This window comes from Pinus tabuliformis, chromosome 6, assembly GCF_031772625.1.
Source record: "Pinus tabuliformis cultivar Carrire ecotype Pingquan chromosome 6, CPIR1, whole genome shotgun sequence".
NCBI lineage: Eukaryota > Viridiplantae > Streptophyta > Pinopsida > Pinales > Pinaceae > Pinus > Pinus tabuliformis.
This window is the reverse complement of record NC_142292.1, coordinates 629,151,233-629,174,024: the sequence shown is the minus strand read 5'-3', so window position 1 is coordinate 629,174,024 and position 22,792 is coordinate 629,151,233.

The window sequence follows — 22,792 nt, the reverse complement described above, 5'->3', positions numbered from 1 at the left end:
TATTACCACTAGAGTCGTGTTTGGTTTTAAAAACCCATTTGCATCCGACTCTTTTACAGCCATGTGGTAACTCAACGAGATCCCAAACTTCATTTTGTTGCATGGATTTCAGTTCTTCTTTCATGGCATTAATCCATTCCTCTGACTCTTTACTTTCTACAGCATGTGAAAACGAAACTGGATCCTTATTGATTCCAATATCATAATCTGATTCTTGCATATAAACCACATAATCATCAGAAATAGCTGACCTACGATTTCTTTGAGGTCTTCTTAATGCTACTTGTTGTGGTTCATGCATATCAGCATTATGTAAGTCATTTCCTTCAGGAAGTACTTCTTCATTTATATGTTGTTCATTATCATCATGTTGTCCTATAACAGCTGGAACAACATTTGGAGTAATAGTAGATGGAGGAACTATTCTAGGCAATGTAACATTTACCCTTGTTTCCTTTATTTCTACTATTTCTCTTCGAGTACTCCCACTGACTTCACCATTCTCAATGAATCTTGCATTACCAGTTTCTACAATTCTTGGACTATGATTAGGACAGTAAAACACATACCCTTTAGATTTCTCAGGGTATCCTCAAAAATACCCACTGATCGTTCGAGAATCTAATTTCTTTTCATGTGGATTATAAATTCTCGCTTCCGCTGGACAACCCCAAACATGCAGGTGTCTTAAGCTAGGTTTCCTGTTAGTCCATAACTCAAAAGGAGTCTTTTGAACAGCTTTACTAGGAACCCTATTCAACAAATAATTAGCAGTTTTGAGAGCATACGACCACAAATTCTTAGGTAGTGTAGAATCTGACATCATACTCCTAATCATATCTATTAACGTCCTATTGCACCTTTCTACTACACCATTTTGCTGTGGTGTACCTGGCATTGTGTATTGCGCACATATGCCATGACTTTCGAGGAATTTTGCAAATGGACCTCGACACTGGCCTGACTCATTATATTTACCATAATATCCACCACCTCTATCAGACCTTATGATTTTCACCTTTTTATGTAATTGCCTCTCAACTTCCTTTACAAACGTCTCAAGGACATTCACAGATTGAGATTTTTCATGAAGCAAATAGACATAACCATAACGGGAAAAATCGTCAATAAAAGTGATGAAATACTTTTCTCCATTAAACGCTGGAGTGTCCATAGGTCCGCAAATATCAGTGTGTATTATTTCAAGAAGCTGGCTGCTTCTGGTGGCTCCTTTCTTATTATGTTTGGTTTGTTTACCTTTAATACAATCCACACATAATTCTAGATCACTAAAGTCCAAATTTGACAAAATTTCATTACTTACTAGTCTCATCATTCTTTCTTTGGATATATGACCTAGTCTTTTATGCCACAAGAAAGCAGAATTTTCATTCACCATGCTACGTTTACATCCAACATTATTTACTACATTCAACAAGGAATTCGCATAAGTGTCATTCAGTTTCAATTTATATAAACCATCAATTAGAATACCAGAACCAACATTATCAGTATTCTTATATAAATCAAAACAGCCAGATCCAAACATACATCTAAAACCAGAATTATCCAACTTACTTACGGAAATAAGGTTTCTAGATAATGAAGGTACATAAAGGGTACTGTATAAGTCTAATACATATCCACTTTCTAGAATTAGACGATAAGTCCCAATGCCTTCAATTGAAGATTTCATTCCGTTTCCCATAAAGAGAAAACGATCTTCATTTGGATTTATGGTTTGGATCATAAGAAATCCCTGCATATTATTGGAAACATGAGTTGTAGCACCAGTATCAAGCCACCATGTATTAATGGGAACTTCAACTAAATTTGATTCCAAACATACGAAAGATAGATAATTACCTTTCTTCTCGAACCAAGCTTTCCTTTTCGGACAATCACTTTGATAATGTCCTTTCTTTTTACAGAAATGACATTGAACATCCTTTAGTTCCTTCTTTTCCTTATCCTGCCCATTCTTAGCAGGTGCCCTTTTCTTCTTGAAATGACTTGATTTTCCTTTCTTTTCTTTACCAGCTTTATTACTCAGAAAACTTACTGAGTGATTCACTTGATTTTTCAAACGTCCTTCTTCCTGAACAAGTCTACTGGCCAATTCATTAACATTCCACTTATCCTTTATAGTGTTATAGTTAATCTGAAAAGGTCCATATTCAGAAGGTAGCGAGTTCAGGATGAACTGGACAAGAAAAGAATCCTCTACTGTAAGTCCGAGGGAGTTTAACCTTGCTGCAAGATTAGTCATCTCTATAATGTGCTCTTGCATAGTTCGCGACCCATCAAACTTCATGGTCGTGAGTTCTGCCATAAGAGTACCAGCGAGTGACTTATCAGCTGAACGAAAACGCTCTTCCACAGACTGCATATATTCCTTAGCACTTTCTGTTTGTGGAATTGTTGACTTGATGTTGTTAGCAACAGTCATCTTAATAAACATAAGGCTCAATCTGTTACTGCGTTCCCATGCTTTATGGTGTGATTTTTCTGCCTCAGTACTATCTTTTGTAAGAGCAGCAGGTTTATCCTCAAGGAGTGCCAAGTCAAGATCCTGAACACCTAAATGGAAATTGACTTGTTCTCTCCATTCAGAAAAATTAACACCAGTGAACAATGTAACAGATGAAGCATATGTATTCATGGGAACTCCTGCAGATTAAAAATGAAATAACTATAAGCTCATAACTAATGCGATTCAGATGTAGATAGTATAATATAGCACTCCTTTGGGTAGATACTATCTTATACTTAACATAATTAAATACCAAAACATAAGTAGGTAATAAATATATTCAATTAAATAGAACTGACATCTTTGGATGATCAATATTTATTTAATCAAAACATCTATTAAACCTCATCATGTCAACTAGTTATAGAACAAGACTTTCCTTTGGGTAAGTTCTCAGGTTCTATCATTAGTGACTCCAGTTTTAATTGGTATTATTATAACTGGCAATTTCTATCAATAATCATTATGTCACTTATGCACTAAATGATTATTCTGATTTTGACCACTTTGGTGATTAACAAAATCATAAATCTCATGTGCAAAAACAATCAGTCACAGAACAATTCCCAACCAGAATAAACCCATCACATGTAATTTCTGTGTTTTCAACTCGCCTTTGATCCCGCGGGGTAAATCTGTGGACGTTTGCCTACTGCGCATCTTCATCGTGGTCATTTATCCACTTCAAACCCTTGCTCCGCACTGCGAGCGAGGGTTTGACGCGCCCGCCCACGGATCGATTCTTCTCGGATGTTTGTTTTTATAATGTTAAAAGGCATGGGAAAGTGAAGGGAAGGTCGCAAGGAAGCAGCAATGGACACGGCTACCCGCTGCGGATGAGTACGATCATCGTCTTTGCGCCTCCTTCGGGCGGAGGAGTCGAGTTCGAGTTTGCTTGCGGCGTTGGAAAATTGTCTTTCCATGAGGAAACCAGTACAAAATTCACATGGAAAAGAGAAACCGATGGATCCCTTACTAGCACTTAGATTTTGGATGGAATTTGTTTATCGGTGATTAAGCTTTATCAACAAAAGTGCCCGATACTTCATTATGGTTATAGCAGAGAAATAATGCAATAAGCACCACTTTACAAGAGAATTCTTCCAAACGGAGAATTTATCAAGGGAAGGGCATAAATAAATCGACAAGCTAAGCATTTAATTCTTTCTTGATTAAGATGAAGCCAACGCACAGAACAGATCAATTGCAATCATAGGAAATATTCAGTTATTGATTTGGCTCTGATACCAAATGTAAATTTCTTGATTAATTATGAACAATTCAAATTAACAGCCCAAAGATCATCAATACCGAATATTTCACAAACAAAACTTAATATGATCTATGACATACCTTGATTAACAGCGGAAGATGTAATGGCTGCCATCTACCTTGATCTGATTCCTACTCCTTCTCAAAATTCGGTTTCTCTTTCTAGCCCTGTTTCTTTATGCGCTTCTTGATGGGGAAGAATGCGACTCTTGGAAGGGGGAGAGAGGACCCAATCCTTTTTATATTTTTTAACTATAAATCTGGTACGTCCATCATATACCAATTCAACGCTTTAATGCTTTAATGCTTTTAACGCTTTTAACGCTTTAATCGGGTCACATTATGATTTAGAAACTGCAGATTTCTAACAAATGAAATATGTTGTGGTTTTCTTTCAATCTACTTCTCACAGCAAACCTCGTGTCGAATGTATAAATAAAAATAAAAATAAATATGTTCAATTCTATTTTTTTTTTTAAATATATATCTCACGGGACACATTGTGCAAAGATGTTATATCCATATATATTTTTTTTTGTTTCAATTTATGCATGTTCGAATGTTTATTCAACTTATCCATATATTTTTTGTTTCAAGTTATGCATGTAACTTAAATTATGAGAGCTGATTGATCGATGATGAAGCCGCGGAGTCCTATTTCAACAATGGAAATATTATTTTTATTTGGAACTGTTTCACTGATGTAAATACTCTTTTGATCATCCAAATCATCGGATATATGAGGTAGGCATTGTTCTTGGTTTTTGGAATCATCATTTTCACTTTATATGTTTTTCAAAAAGCTAACAGTTGTAGCCGCTTATTTCTATAATTTTTTTTCCACCGACCGGTTCGCTATGTGATTGAAGCTTTTTCACTTAGAAAATAATACCATGCTTTCCCTGAGTTAAGTCTTTCACTTATACAAACTGAATCGAATTGAACAAAAGTATTCATTTTACGAATCCCCTTATCGAAATTTTGTTTTATATTCTCGTTTTGGGTGATTTGGGGGGCATTACCTATCGAAGTAATGCTGAAATTATAGTAGGAATGTGGTGCAAAAAAATTCAAGGAATCCAATGTTAACAGTATTTGAATCCAATCCAAGTTTGAATTTGGAAACGTGTTAATTCCTCCTCAGGTTTTGTAGATCTTCCCTTCAATTCCACCAACCTGTCGCACAAGCACTTTTTGGCTCCATGTTAGTTGGACTTAGACGGCCCATTGAGGAACCAATTTAAAAAATTAGAAGGGAATAGAAAATCTCTTTCTGAAATAATCAATCCAATTTGTTTAAAAATATATTAAATTTGTTATTTAATAAATTTAATTTCTATAATTAAAATAAATTATTATTTAGAATTCAGAATCATATTTCAAAACAATAAGCAGCAATGTTACCTAGCTTTTTATGTTAATAAATAAAAAATCTCTAGAATTTTGATGTTTGGAATCGATTTGTAGCAATCCCACCAATGTTCTAAAAAAACCCACTAACTAAATTCAATCTCAACACCTTACCCAAACACTGCGCAAGCAACTAATTAGAAAAACTCAAAAAAACACAACTTTGAAAAAACAACAAACATAATCTTGGGGGAACGCACCATTCCAATATACTTTCCCACCACCCCTGACGTATTAGTTTCCACTTCCCTCCATTAATGAAATCCATCCATCTTACAAAAAGGCAAAAGCAACATATTCTTGAGAGAAAGGCTTGCGTTTTTTTCCCATTTTTCACCATGTTCTATCATTTTGTAATTCATAACGTTCTCAATCACTTTACCTCCACTAGTGAAATCCATTTATCTTCCATAAAGGCAGAAGCAACTTATTCTGGAGAGCAAGGAGCAAGGTTTGCATTTTTTTCTTATTTTTCACAATGTTTTATCTTGTTAATTAATGAAAATTTTCTAGAAAAATCATATAGAGAGTATTTCATCGACATTTTCGACCTAGCCAGTGCAGTTCATCTTCTTCAGGACAAGATGAAGAGACAGAACTTGGAGGAAGGTTAAATAAGGAACTAGATCAACCTAACAGTCATAAGAAGAAACGGCTAAATTTGACTCGGGAGGGAAAATATTAATGAAAACCAACTAAATGGCTATATAGGACTAGGGAAGGGGGTCACTTTAAATTGATTAAGTAATTAATAAATAATAATTTAATTAATTTAAATTTAGTGTATTAATTAACTTATTCATACATTTTTTTTTCTTACAAAGGAATCATCAAGTGGAGGAGCCTCGCAACTCAGGTTACACGGGGTCGATTCTGACCGCTACCACTATAACACCTAGGAAACTCCACCCGCCCCTCTCCACAACTCCGGGTTAGTTCGGAGGAATTGAATTCGTGACCTTCAATACGGAGCCCGCCTTTCTAATGAACTTCACCGTATTGTGATTACCAACTCGCCTACTCCACAGGACTCAACTTATTCATACCTTATTTATTAATTAATATTATATATTTATTTATATGATTATTCAATTAAAAATAATAAAATATAAAATAAATAAAAATAAAATAAAGAGTGAAGGTGTTCTTTTTTATATATATATAAAATAATAATAAATAAATAAAAATAGAATAAAATGGAACAAAAATATAACCATTGTTAAGCAAATTAAAAATGTATATATATATATGATTAAAATTAAATATTAAATAAACAATATTGAAATTTATTTAAAAATATATAAATAAATAAAAAGAGGGTTTTTATAAATAAAAAATAATAATAATAATAATAAGTTATAATGATAATGTTAATAGTGATGAAATTGATCACAAAAACATAATAAAATTAAATAAAAAAGAAAGAGGAAGTTCTCTGTTAAAAAAAAAAAAAAGTTCAGAAAATGAGGAGAAAGACTAAGAGGAAAGGGTGGGAATCCAACAACTACTAATTTTCCAGCCGTCATCTCTATTAATGTTATTAGAGAACCACTCAATGCATATGTGATGCTTGGTCTTCACTGCATGTTCAGCTAAAGCTGAGGATTTGGTCCTCCCATACTCGATATCAGCAACATGCTTCTTAATCTTTAATCATTTAGTTAAGAGATCGATCCGTTTCTTCGATGTATGAGGTCCCGCACGAACATGGGATGACATAAACACCTTTCAAATCCAGAGGGTTCACCTGGTCTTTAACTGGCTTTAGGGAGCTTCAAATGGTATTGAGGGGTCTAAATGTTGAGGGAACATTATGTTTCTTGAGGCTTCTTGCAATCTTGTCTGTCATCCCTTGGATGAAGGGGAGGTGAACTCCTAAATGTTGATCAAATGTGTCATTCTTAACATTAGGACCCTTATCAGCGTTGAGGAACGCTTTAGCACCCTGCTGCCTACTATAACCATTTTGGACAAAAACATTAAGGAGATGGGACTTTTCCTTAGAAAGGGGGTCTTCATCTGAAATCCTTAAAACACGGGAGGATAATGTGCTGAGAACACCTATTTTCTGAGCAATAAAATGGTGGGAACTTGCAGGAAGATATTGCTCGGTATGAGCAAGAAAAGAACACCCTCGCTCTTTATTTTAATTTTATTTTCATATATTCTTATTTATTTATTATTATTTTATATTTTATATTTTATTATTTTTATTTTTATTTTTAATCGAATAATCATATAAATAAATATATAATATTAATTAATAAATAAGGTATGAATAAGTTAATTAATATACTAAATTTAAATTAATTAAACTATTATTCATTAATTACTTAATCAATTAGTGACCCCCTTCCCCAGTCTTGTATAGCCATTTAGTTGGTTTTCATTAATATTTTCCCTCCCCAGTGAAATTTAGTCGTTTCTTCTTATGTCCGTTAGGTTGACCTAGTTCATTATTTAACCTTCCTCCCTCTGAGATCTGTCTCTTGATCTTGTCCTGAAGATGAACCACGAAACGCATTGACCAAATACTTTCTATGTGAATTTTTCCAAAAATTCTCATGAATTAACAAATTATAGATCAAGAAAACTAGTTCAATATTTCTAAAATATTATTCATTTTCTAGCTATTCTCAAACCAAATTCTATTATTGAAATCCATTCTTATTTTTTTTCATATACATAGAATACGGTCATTATTCTATTTATTCCATATTTGCAATAAATATTCGATTTTTAACTTTATTATTAATTTCATTACTGATTTTTTCATCCCTCCATTACATTAAATTTTTTATTTTCTTTATTCTTTTTAACTTTATTTCAGATTTTCTTATTTGTAATTTTAAATATATTGGAAATATTTTTGTTTTATTTATTCAATATGTTTTCTTATTTCTATATTTCTGTTTTCAATCATTTTTAATATATTTTTGTTTATGATGATGATGATGATGGTTAACCTCCACTGAGACCAAACAATGATCTATCAAACCTAAATAAACAAATTATTTATTTTGATTTAAAATTTTATTCCTATACTCAAAAAGCTTGGAGAGAAGCCTCCCGAACTCACTATAATTTTGACATTGTAAAAGACTAGGAAGATCACTATTGTAACAAAGATTGTAAAATTGAGATCTAATGTGGTTGTATGTAGGGCACTCAATTTTTTTTACTTATTGTATTTGCAAATATATTTATTTAATACATTTTTTCATATAATAAAAAATGTTTTAATCCAAATCATTTTTATTTTAAATATTTTTCAATCGGATATTTTTTTTATACTCAATATATTCTCTTTCTTTTACATTTTTCACTGATTTTTAGTAATTTTTTTTTTTAATTGCACTTGTTTTTTTAATTATAAAATACAAATATTTAAACCCTAATAAATTTTATTTAAAACTTTATTGTTTTTTTACTTTATTTGCTCTATTTTCGAACTATAGAATTTTTTTCATTTGCTAACTTTATTATCTTTAACTTTGCTAATTATTTTCATTTTTAATCTGTTTAAAATTTTCATTATCAATTTTTATTTTTTTCCGATTCGCTTCATTTTCTAACTTTACCAATCTTTTTAACTTTACCCATCTTTTTCATTTTTAATTTGTTTAAAAATTTCATTATCACTTGTTTTAATTTACTAATAATTTTCATTTTAATAACATTAAAATTTCCAATATCAAATATTTTTTTTAAATTGACTAATAATTTTTATTTTTAATGTCATTAAAATTTTCAATATCAAATTTTAACTTTACTCCTTCGTTTCATTTTAAAACCTTTGAAATTGTTTCCATTTCCTAAGTTTATTATGTTTAACTTGAATAATTATTTTTATTTTTAATGTCTTTAAAATTTAATTATTTTTAATGTCTTTAAAATTTTCATTATCAATTTTTATTTGTATATTTAACTTTACTAATTATTTTCTTTTTTAATTCATTATCAATTTTTAACTTTACCGATTTGCTTCCTTTTATAACCTAAAAAATTATTTTCCCTTGCTTTTTAATGTCTTTAAAATTTTCATTATCAATTTTTATTTGTATATTTAACCTTACTAATTATTTTCATTTTTAATTTCATTATCAATTTTTAACTTTACTGATTTGCTGTTTTTTTTTAACTTTCGAAATTGTTTTCACTGGCTAACATTATTCTCTTTAACTTTAGTAATAATTTTCATGTTTTATCTGTAAATATCTCTTTTAGAATTTTATTATGAAGTTTTATTTTTATATTTTACTTCATTAATTATTTTCATTTTTTATGTCTTTAAGTTTTTTTTTCTATTTCAACCAAGATACATCAACTAAAGTCGATATAAATGTGGTATAAATGTAGTGGATAAATGTCGATATAAATACAAAAAATTATTTATTTAGTTTCAATTTAAATATTTGAAATATATTTAATTTCATTTATATATAGAGATAATTGTAGTGTTTTTATGTTAAATGTTTATAACATTTTAATGTTTAATAAATTTCAATTTCAATATTTAAGTGTCTCAACTTTAATGTTTTAAATATTGTTAATTTTAATGCTTCAATGGTTAATATTTTTATTTTAAATTTTAATGTTTCCATGTTTAATACATTTAAATTTTTATATTTGAATGTGTGATGTTCCTGCTAATTAACCTATGTGTAATAATTTATTTTTTGCAAATAAACCTATTCTATTCCACCCATGCATGCATTCGAGAAGTAAACATTTCAATGTTAATACTATTTACACGTAGGCACCATATAGAATTGGTTATGGGTAATATATCTTGTCATTTACGAGTGCAATTGGAAATATCCCATGGAGGGCAGAGAATTATCTGTCGGATTTAATGCTGGAAAAGTTGCTCCTTACACCTGGCCTTGGCATTTACTTTTGTCAGCTCGTTCACGTGATGAGGGTGTGGTCTATGAACCCTCTGCTTCCGCGCCCTCAGGCTCCACCCTGCATCGACGGTGTGGAACCATGGTAGCCCATTTGAGGGCGAGACTTGCTCGATACACAACTCAGTTAGTCATGCCATTAATATTTTCCTTGCTACAACTCCATTCTCCTTCCTACTGTCAAACACACATAGAGTCTCTTCTCGATGATGAATGGTTATGGCCCTGATGCTTTGCCAAGTTCCGGATCGACTTGGACTTGTTTTTTTAACGACGGCTGCCTTAGGGTAAGTATTTCAACACATTGTCTGCCTAAAAGCTTTTTTTTTTTTATTTCCCACACTCTTACTATATCCCTTTGATTTTTGTTCGACCCGAATTTATAACATGCTTCAGGCTTGTCTCTGCTTTTCTATGGAGGAGGATTACAGTTCTTACTCCAGCAAGTTATGCATGGGTGTAGGCGTACCTGCCCAGCTTTCGAGTCCTATCCTCTTAGAGCTCAGCAGACAGGTATGTTCCCATGGTTTCTCCACATTCTATTTGTTACTTAATCGTCCTACTGGAAGAAATGAAGGGTTTCTTAGTACGGAATGAAGGGTTTTTTTTTCTCTTTGGATTGCGATGGCCTTCTGGCCGAACCCCTTACAGATTCTCTATTTTTCCTATTGCATAGAGTTTTGGCAGATTTTGAGCCTGGCAAGCTTGCCCAACTCTGGTAAGGACTGGGAATTCCATTCCTCGAAAAGGGTTTTGAACTATTAACTATATTTTGATAAGCCCTAGAGCTCTCTTATACATTGGCTATTTTGATTCACTGTTAAATAATTTTATTCAGGTTAACTTCCCTGATGAATATTTTATGACTCCCTACAGTTTTCAAGACTAGCCATGCACATTATGTTTATATATGCTCCAGTGCTTCTATTGTTGGTCTGGTCTTTACGACCTGAGTTCTGTGGTTGAGGGATGAGAACCTTCTTTGCGGCACCTCACCATATTCCTTGATAATCTTAATATATCAACCATGGAAAATTTTAGGAGCTAATGTTCGCCCAGTGAGCTAATTTTCCATGATTTTTCCACAAAAAAGATTTGCCAATTTCCAATTTTTATAAAATATGATTCGCCCAAATTTTAGAATATAAAATTATTTTACCTTAAAAATCGCCAATATTATATAGAGACTATATATAAAATCATTATAAATTTGAATAATTTTACAAATATATCAATAAACATTTTATGTTTGCATATTAGGGATTAGTGAGATTCGCCAATGTTTTTAAACTTCAAGAAAAATTTTCATCCCTAAAATTTTCCTTATTATCAACCCTCATCAAGGTTCTTGAGTTGTTGAATTATGATATTTTTATGACTGTGACAGAGCATTTTTGTAAATATATATATATATATATATATATATATATATATATATAATGTTGTTTTGAACATTCTTCAGTTTTCTAGCAGGGTTTTCATTTCATAGTGTATGATGCATTACATTTCATAATGTACGGTGCACGGCATAAAGCTCACCACATGATGGTAAAGGGTTTATGCTTCACAGGTTTATGTTTTTGTTTGACAGTGATTATAAGTCTGGCTCTTCACACTACTAGATTCTTGTTCGTATAACCTACAGGATTATTACCTGAATTCGCCCTCAGAGCCAGGTTTATACTTTTATGCATTCTCCCTGATTTACTCGTTCTCGTATGGTGCCAAGATTTGAAAGATTGCCTTGCTGTCGTTTTACATGTATATTTGAGTGCTTACCTTGTTGTCTTATAGATTTTATATGCATGCTAGTAGGAGCAATTAAACTCTGGTCATGAAGTCTGCATACTCTTGTCGTTACGACTATGCTACTCAAATTTTTCTGTAAAGTAAATATATTTTCATCCCGTGAATGCTTCAGGAGTTTAAGTTGAAATGTTATACTTTTCTGTGTTTCTTTGTGATAAAGCATGTGAAGAGAAATAAGAAAGAACCATGTTGGTCCTTCTGTTGTTAATGGAATGTATTTTGTTTTGCTATAATAACAATCTTTTTGAAGACTCTGATTCTATGGTGAGCTTGTGAATTTTCTTTTTTTCCATTATTTCTATTATCTCTGAAAATATTTCCCAGCAGACCACAAACATATTTGACTCCCAAGATTTTTTTTTTTTTTTAAAAAGGAACAAGATTCAAAACTCTTCACAAGCTACTAAAAACTAGCATCAGTCAAGGTTTCCTTAGGAGGACAACCATACCTCCACTCAGTTTCCCGTCCTGATTCCCTGCAAGAAAATTTCTCCCACTTCCCTTTCACAATATAAAGAGGAAACAGAGAAAAAGAATAACATTATATAGCTTTCTAAACAGTCCCAACACAGAGGTTTCTTATGTACTTGGAGTTCTCCGGCTGAAGAGTCGTTCCTGACAGTCACCAGAAGCAGGGTCTACTGTCTTTTGATCCACCTAAACATGAGATTCGTCCTTCAGGACTAGAATCTCCCCCTTTGCTTCTTGCAAGACCGTAGTCCTTTGGAAGTGCTCGTATAGTGAGCAGGGCTATCTGGTCATCACCAGACTTAAGCCACTTTTCTTTCCTTATTGAATTCTTTCCTTTTTTCCTCTGCCTGTCACTACAGCGCAGATTTTCCTCTCCTCGCCCCCTTTTCTCTGGAAACTTTTCTAGGTAGGGGAGGTAGTTAGGGTTGCTTTCATAGCAACTGTCTTTCCACCTCAAGAGGACAACTTCCTCCTTGAGAATTACCTCCTTTTAAGGAAACACTTCCTTCATCTCATAATGAAAACAAATTATATTTAAATTTTTAAATAGATAATAATAACAGATTCAGTTTATATTTACCACAGTAAATCAAACATTTGCATTTTTATCTCGGGGCATTACGTCTTCCCCCTCTAAGATTGGACATCGTCCTGATGTCCTTCAGCTATGAAAAGCCCTCGTTAAGTAATTTTCATAAGTTTTTCATCTTTCCAAGTGGCCTCATCAGGCCAAAAGTGCTACCACTGCACTTTAACTTGGGTAATATCCCGCTTCTGCAGCATTACTTCTCTAGTCAAAGATTCTCAGCGGTTCGACCCGAATTTCTCCTTCCAGTTCTACCTGCAACATGCAACATCCTAAGTCAGTTTTCCTTTAAAAGAAAACATTTAGACTGATCTATCGGAGATAATTCTCACCTGAATATCCTACCATTTAATCACATGTTTAGGATCATAAACATATTTTTTTAACACGGAGACATGAAAGACATTGTGGACTCGTATGTGACTTGGCAGAGCGAGCTAGTAAGCCACCAGCCCAATTCTTGCTAAGATCTGAAATGGTCCATAGTATCGAGGTTCCAACTTAGCACACCTACTCCATTATAATGTGCTCTTTTTTGCTCGAATTCTCACATACACATGATCACCAACCTGATACTCCTTAAACCTCCTTTTCCGGTCAGCGAAGTTCTTTTGCCTATCCTGAGCTGCCTTCAGATTAGATCGTACCCTTTTAACCAGTTCCTCCATTTCCTTAAGCATTTCAGGACCTAACATCAATCTGTCTTCTGGTCCACTCCAGCTCGAGGGGGTGTGGCACTTCTACCCATACAATACTTCAAAAGGGCTCATTAGCAATGATGTGTGGTAGCCATTATTGTATGTGAATTCAACCAAGTGTAGATAGTCCTCCCACTTGGTTGGTTGCTGCATCACATATGCTCTTAACATATCTTCCACCACCTGGTTCACCCGTTCAGTTTGCCCGTCAGTTTGAGGGTGATAAGCTGTGCTAAAGTTCAACTGAGTTCCCAATTCTTCAAACAATTTTTTCCAAAAGACCGATGTAAATTTTACATCACGGTCTGAAATTATTGTCTTTGGTAACCCATGCAGCTTAAATATATTTTGCATGAACACATGGGAAATCTGCACAACTCTATAGGTAGATTGCACCGGTATAAAATGCGCTGACTTACTCAGCTTGTCCACCACCACCATGATGGAGTCGTTATTTTTCTTTGACTTAGGAAAACCTGTTATAAAGTCCATAGAGATGGTTTCCCATTTCCATTCTGGTATGGGTAATGGTTGTAATAAACCCGAAGAATGTTGGTGTTCTACTTTAATTTGCTAACATTCTAGACATCGTGCAAAATAACCAGCCACATCTTTCTTCATTCCCAGACAATAATATTATTTTCGAAGTGCAGTGATCATCTTCTGATACCTTGGGTGTCCAGCGTAATGACTCTTATGATACTCATCCAATATCAGATTTTTAATATTGTTCTGATTGGGCACATATAGCCTCCCTTTATAATACAACATTCCAGCAGCATCCAAAGCATAATCCAGTTGTTTTTCTTTGCTGGCTGGTTGCTGCACTTGCTGTTTTATTTGCTGATAAATAGCATCTTGTTTGGCTGCCTTTTTAATCATTTCCCCGAAGGGGCTTTTCCCTTTACTGCAAGAAATTTCATATAGGCATTGCAATTTCCGACTCAAAGCATCTGCCACCCGATTCTCCTTCCCTTTTAAATGCTTGATCTCAAAATCAAAACCACTTAGGAAATCCACCCACCGTGCTTGCCTTGCATTTAGAGTGGGTTGGCTAAAATAATTGGTCAGACTGTGGTGATCTGTCAATAACAGAAATTTTATTCCCATAAGGTAATGTCGCCACATTTTTAGGGTGTGAATCACAGTTGCCAACTCTAGATTGTAAGCAAAATATTTTTGCTCATGTTCTTTTAATTTTCTTGATTCGTAAGCTATTACCTTCCCTTCCTGCATCAACACACTTCCTTCTCCTTTACTTGCGTTCGTGCACACCACATAATCTTTGTTGGGATCAGCTATGCTTAAAATAGGGGTTGTAGTGAGTAGATATTTAAGTTTCTCGAAACTTTTTTAACATTCAAGGGTCCACCTAAAGGCCCTTCCCTTTTTCTGTAAGGAAGTAATGGGATAAGCTACCCTCGAAAATCCTTCCACAAATCATCTGTAATAGCCTGCTAACCCCATGAAGGATCAGATGTCTGCCACATCTTTAGGTACCGACCATTCCATTATAGTCCTTATCTTTTCGGGATCCACTGCGATTCCTTCCTTAGTAATTATATGCCCCAAATATTGTATTTGTTCTTTGTAAAATTCACATTTACTAAACTTAGCGTATAGTTGGTGTTCTCGGAGGGTTTGCAATACTAATATTAGGTGCTCCTGGTGCTCCTCCATAGTCCGAGAATAAATCAATATATCATCAATGAAAATCAGCACGAACTTATCCAAATACTGGTGAAATACGTTGTTCATTAAACACATAAAAGTTGTGGGGGCGTTGGTCAACCCAAAGGGTAACACCACAAATTCATAATGGCCATATCGTGTTCTAAAAGCTATCTTAGCTATATCCTCTTCTTTAATCCTAACTTGGTGATACCCTGATCGCAAGTCAATCTTTGAGAAAATTGTTGCTCCCTTTACCTGATCAAATAGTTCATCGATACAGGGCAAAGGATATTTGTTTTTTATCATCAATTTGTTTAGTTGACGATAATCTATACACATGCGAAGGGTCCTATCTTTCTTCTTAACGAACAACACCGGGGCTCCCCAGGGTGACACACTGGGGCGGATATAGTTTTTGTCCAACAGCTCCTGTAATTGCATTTTTAATTCTGTCAATTCTGGTATGCTCATTCTGTAGGGTGCCCGGGATACCGGGGCTACTCCTGGCACTAATTCAATGGTAAAATCTATATCTCTTTTAGGTGGTAGTCCGGGAATCTCCTCCAGAAACACATCAGCAAATTCCTGTATCACAGGAATATTCTCCATTGTGGTTGTTTTATCTTTCGAGTTGGCATAGCCCACTTGGACGGCATAAATCTGACATCCTTTCCTAATACATTTTGCTAACTGTGAGGCCATTATGGGCCGAATTTTCACTGGCCACTTGATTCCCTGCATTTCTTGCTTTATTCCAAGCTCATCCTTATAACTGATAGTCTTGGTTTTACAATTAATTATGGACCAGTGTTTCTCTAACCAGTCCATACCAATTATTATATCGTACGAACCAAGGGGAAGCACATTTAAATCTGTTGTATCTAACGGACCTGCTATTTTTAAAAAGCAGTCTTTTATCTTAGCATTTACCCGTCTTTTTGCCCCTATTGCCAACTATACTAACCAAGGGTCCTTAAACTTACAAGTTGAAACTTACAATGCTCCAGAATTCTAGGACTAATATAACTTAATGTTGCACCAGGGTCAATTAAAACAGTGACAGCAAGTTCTAAGAGTTTACCTTCAAATTCCACCATTGTCAGCTGGTAACTCCGCCTGACGATCCTCAAGAACAACATTAATCCTCAGTAGACTCCGTCCTACATCGCCAACCGTAGAAGCTTCATAGACTTGGGAAACTTTTTCAGTTCCTTTTTGTTGAGGGCAGTTTTTAACGTAATGGGGTCCACCACAGCCCCAACATTGCATTGGAGGCCTTGCTGTCCCTTCGTTGTCTATTTTTCCGGGTTGTTCATTGGTTCTGGACTCAATGGGGGGCTTTAATCAGAGCGAGTTCTTCTGTATGCTTCTGTTGTTTTGTCCCTTGGCGAATCCTTTGTTACCACCTCCGCGATTACCTTTAGCACTTCCAGCCAGCTTGCTGCTTTTCTTATCGACCCATCTCTTACCCAGGATTTCTCCCTTCTACTTGCTTTGTTGGTAGCAAATTCAGGCTTTGCGTATAGCCTCATCCATTGTCTGTGGGTTGTCAAATTCGATTCTTTCCCTCATACTCAAGGGTAAATTACTAACAAACCTTTGTACTTTATCTTTTTCTTCCAAAATATAAGGCACATAACGTAGCAATGAAGTAAAACGAGTGATGAACTCGTCCATAGTTTGTTGTCCCAATCGCAGGTCAGGGAACTCTCATGCATTTTCATCATAGAGGCGTTCTGTCAAGTATCTTTCTTTAAAGTATTTTTGAAAATTTTCCCAAGTGATAGTCTGTTCACTCACTCCTTTTACCATCTTAACCTCCTCCCACCACAGGGTGGCTTTCCCCTGCAATTGGAAAATGGCCAACCTTTCCTTAATATTGTGATCATATTCATACAACTGGAAATATTTGTTCATATTGATCAACCACGCCTCAACTGCCTCCTCCTGTTCTCCTTCAAAATATGGCAGTTTGATCTTGCAGAATTCCCCTTGAAACTCCATCCATTGTCTTTTTAATGTCTAGTGTTCGGAGGCATTATCAGATCGTTCCTCCTCTCTTCCTTCTGACTCTCCGAGTTCTGTGTTTTGATTTTGTTCCCCTGACATCCTTTGTTGCTCAGCATTGGGATTCAGTGGTTACTGATTTGTCATGTCAGATAAGCTCTTTGTAATTCTCTCTTGTTCTATTGTTAACCTTGCATTATCCTCCCTCAATCGGACCATTTCATTTTTCAATTCCTACACTGTCTCCAAAATTGCAAGGTTTGTATTATGAGCCTCCTCTCCAATTTGTACCCATAATTCGGGGTTATTCTATGTAGGTCCCTGTCCCACTACAAATTTTTGTGACGCACTATCTGCTCTCCTCATATTGTCAATCTTTCACCTTTAATTAAACATAAAAATAACAGGTAAGTAGTCACGCATCAAAAAAAAAAAAAATTGCTCAATAGAGATGGAAATAAATTATATTCAATATGTATATCAACTCCAATTCCCAGAGGCCACAGTTTTTGATACTGGGCTCTGATACCACTTGTAATGTCCCCACGAATTAACCTACGTGTAATAAATTTTTTTTTTTCAATAAACATATTCTATTCCACCCTTGTATGCATTCGGGGCGCAAACATTTCAACGTTAATACTATTTACGCGCAGGCACCATAATAGAAATGGCTATGGGTAAAATATCTTGTCATTTATGGGTGCATTTGGAAATATCCCACGGAGGACAGAGAATTATCTGCCGGATTTAATGCTGGTAAGGCTGCTCCTTACACCTGGCCTAGGCATTTACTTCTGCCGGCTCGTTCACGTGATGAGGGTGTGGTCTATGAACCCTCTGCTTCCGCGCCCTCGGGCTCCTCCCCGCATCGACGGTGTGGAACCATGGTAGCCCATCCGAGGGCGAGACTTGCTCGATACACAACTCAGTTAGTCGTGCCATTGATGTTTTCCAAAAGCATTGTTCTCGGCCTTGCTACAGCTCCATTCTCCTTCCTGGTGCCAAACACACAAAGAGTCTCTTTTAGATGATGAATGGCTATGGCCCTGATGCTTTGCCAAGTTTTGGATCGACTTGGACCTGTTTTTCTTAACGGCGGCTGCCTTAGGGTAAGTATTTCACTACGCTGTCTGTCTATAAGTTTTTTTTCTTTGATTTCCCACACTCTTACTGTATCCCTTTAATTTCTTTTTGGCCCGAATTTCTAACATGCTTAAGGCTTGTCTCTGCTTTTCTATGGACTAGGGTTACAATTCTTACTCCAGCAAGTTATGCATGGGTGCGGGTGCCGTTGCCCAGCTTCTGAGTCCTATCCTCTCAGAGCTCGACTGACAGGTATGTTCCCATGGTTTCTCCGCATTCTATTTGTTACTTAATCGTCCTACTGCAAGAAATGAAGGGCTTCTTAGTGTGGAATGAAGGGTTCTTTTTTTCTCTTTGGATTGTGATGGCCTTCTGGCCCAGCCCCTTACAGATTCTCTATTTTTCCTATTGCACAGAGTTTTGGCAGATTTTGAGCCTGGCAGGCTTGCCCAGCTCCGATAAGGATTGGGAATTCCATCCCTCGAAAAGGGTTTTGAACTGTTGGCTATATTTTGATGAGCCCTCGAGCTCTTTTGTACATTTGTTGTTTCGATTCACCGTTAAATAATTTTATTCGGGTTAACTCCCTTGGTGAATATTTCATGGCTCCCTACAGTTTTCAAGACTAGCCATGCACATTATGTTTATGTATGCTCCAGTTCTTCTACTGTTGGTCTGGTCTTTACGACCTGAGTTCTGTGGTTGAGGGATGAGCGCCTTCCTTGCAGCGCCTCACCATATTCCTTGATAATCTTAATATATGAACCCTCGTCAAGGTTCCTGAGTTGTTGAATTATGATATTTTTATGACTGTGACAGAGCATTTTTGTAAATATATGTATATAATGTTGTTTTGAACATTCCTCAGTTTGCCAGCGGGGTTTTCATTTCATAATGTATGGTGCATGGCATAATGCTCACCGCATGATGGTAAAGGGTTTATGCTTCACAGGTTTATGTTTTTGTTTGGCAGTGATTATAAGTCTGGCTCTTCACACTACTAGATTCTTGTTCATATAACCTACATGATTATTACCTGAATTCGCCCTCAGAGCCAGGTTTATACTTTTATGCATTCTCTCTGATTTACTCGTTCACGTATGGTGCCGAGATTTGCAAGATTGCCTTGCTATCGTTTTACATGTATATTTGAGTGCTTACCTTGCTGTCTTATAGATTTTATCTGCATGCTAGTAGGAGCAATTAAACTCTGGTCATGAAGTCTGCATACCCTCGCGGTTGCGACTATGCTACTCAGAGTTTTCTGTAAAGTTAAATATATTTTCATCCCACGAATGCTTCAGGGGTTTTAATTTGAAATGTTATACTTTTCTGTGTTTCTTTGTGATAAAGCATGTGAAGAGAATAAAGAAAGAACCCTGTTGGTCCTTCTGTTGTTAATGGAATGTATTTCATTTTGCTATAATAACAATCTTTTTGAAGACTCTGATTCTATGGTGAGCCTGTGAGTTTTCTGTTTTTCCATTATTTCTATAATCTCTTGAAAGATTTTCCAGCAGACCGCTCACACATTTGACTCCCAAATTCTTTTTTTTTTTTTAAAAGGAACAAGATTCAAAACTCTTCACAAGCTACTAAACACTAGCATTAGTCAAGGTTTCCTTAGGAGGACAACCATACCTCCGCTCAGTTTCCCATCCTGATTCCCTGTAAGAAAATTTCTCCCACTCCCCTTTCACAATATAAAGAGGAAACAGAGAAAAAGAATAGCATTATACAACTTTCTAAATAGTCCCAACACAGAGGTTTCTTATGTACCGGGAGTTTTCCGGCTGAAGAGTCGTTCCTAACAGTTCCCCGAATCAGGGTCTGCTGTCTTTCAATCCACCCAACCATGAGATTCGTCCTTCAGGACCAGAATCTCCTCCCTTGCTTCTTGCTAGACCACAGTCCTCTGCAAGTGCTCGTACAGTGAGCAGGGCTATCTAGGCATCACCAGATTTATCCACTTTTCTTTCCTTATTGGATTATTTCCTTTTTTCCTCTCCCTGTCACTGGAGCGCAGATTTTCCTTTCCTTCCCTCATTTTCTCTGGAAACTTTTTCAATTAGGGGAGGTAGTTAGGGTTGCTTTCACAACAACTATCTTTCCACCTCAAGAGAACAACTTCCTCCTTGAGAATTACCTCCTTTTAAGGAAACACTTCCTTCATCTCATAATGGAAACAAACTATATTTAAATTTTTAAATAGATAATAATAAATATTTACCATAATGAATCAAATATTTACATTTTTATCCCAGGGCATTACAAAGTGTTAAAATTTTTAAATGTTTAATTTAATTTTATAATTTTATGTTTAATATTCTTATCCATGGTTAAAGTTTAATATTTTAAATCTTTATGTTTAATATTTAATGTTTTAAGTTAAAATTTAATGCTTAATAATATTTGATATAATTATTTTAATTTTAACATGTGGCGATGCTTATATGGCCCGCACTCTCCGCAAATGTTATGGTGGCTTGGCGCTGTCAACATGGCCTATTGCTGATGCGGTCTCACCAACGCATGGGTGGAGATCAGACGAAGCTTATTCGGATCAGTCTCAATACATCCATCTAAGGTCGAAATAAGAGCACATATCAACGAAAATATTTATTACAAAATTTTAAAATATAAAAAAAAAAAAAAAATTACTTTTTCATTTATTAATATTATCATTATCAATATAAGGGGATATACCATTCGTGAGGAAGGAGATTTTATTTATATGTTGAGTTCTAGACTCAATATGGGGAGAAACTTATGAAGGGATATCCTTGTAACATTACATTAAATAATAATAAAATAGTATTTATTTTATTAAATTAAATGATAGTAATAAAATAAAATAAAAAAGTATTAGCCTTTACAAATTAAATATTTTGTTTTTTTTCCAATTTTACATCAATTTAAATTCAAATTTAAATTGAAAAATAAAATAATTAAAAGGAAAAGAATTAATTTAGTTTATAGTTTTATTAAAACCAAGAATTAATTTAGTTTATAGTTTTTTTAAGGTTTTAATAGGAGAAAGATAAGTAATCTTTTATGATTCAATATGGAATTTATAAGTCATTTTTAAAATTTTAATGTAACTTATAAATGAAATATTTATATATAGAAGAAAGAGGCAAAGGCATGTTTTATTATTGGATTGGTACATCTTAATTCTTGAAATTTTTTGATGTTTAATATGCCATTGATATATAACATTTAAAACAAAAATTTAAATGAAAAATTTCTCTAAATATTTTTATATAGAGGAGACAGAGATATTTTGGTGCATTCTAATTCAAGTACAAAGAGATGTGTAATTCTTTTAGACACTTAATATTGAATTGACATGTAATATTTAAAAAAATATTATTAATAAAAATAAGTTAATTGAGCTATCCCAAGAAAGAATATATATTTTCAATATATATCTTAATTCTAAATCTCTATTTTTTTTTTATTTTTCACTAAAAAATATTCACATCCCTAGTCCCTCCCTAAATTTAATAGACTCAAATTTAAAATAAATCTTTACACACTACCACATATAAAGTAAAATTTAATTCTTTATTATAAAAAAATATAAATAAAATTTACTTAATTATAAAACAATTCAAATATATTTTCACTAATTTTCCATTATGTGATTATAAATCTATTAAAAATATATATCTTAATTTTTATTTAAAAAATAATAAAATTCCATATATAATCAAGAGATTGATGTTAATATATATATATATAAGAGACATTATTGTATAATTTATATATATATAAAAGACATTATTGTATATATAATAAAATTATATGAAAATATGAATTAAATATTTCATATAAGTATTTATTTTTGGGAGGAAAAAATCATAACTTCATTCAAATTAAAGGCATGTAAAAAAATTACATTTTGCACATGTTTTAAGGCATTCAATCATATAATTGTGTATTTGAAATGTACTATTATAAAAAAAATATAAAAGATATATAAAATTTTAATGGGACTAAGAGTGATAAAAATCACTTAATTTTTCTTTTTTCCCTTTCTTTTTATATATCTTTCACCAAACTCCTTGATTTGTAGTGGTTATGACTCTTTCTAATTTATCATCTTCCATTTACAGGGTATTTCATTTTCTATTCCAAGTTGTCATATGCATGGGGTCTCTTTGTCCCTCCCAGATATTTTTCTATGGGTAATCCGCCTTTCTGTTGCTCTGTAACTATCATCATTGTTGAGTTTGTCCCCCTTCTAGGTGATGCCCATTGGTTCAGATTTGTCCCCTTCACTACCATTTGGTTGGCTTCCAGGTTGATTTTGTACTACTAAATTTTGATGAATTTC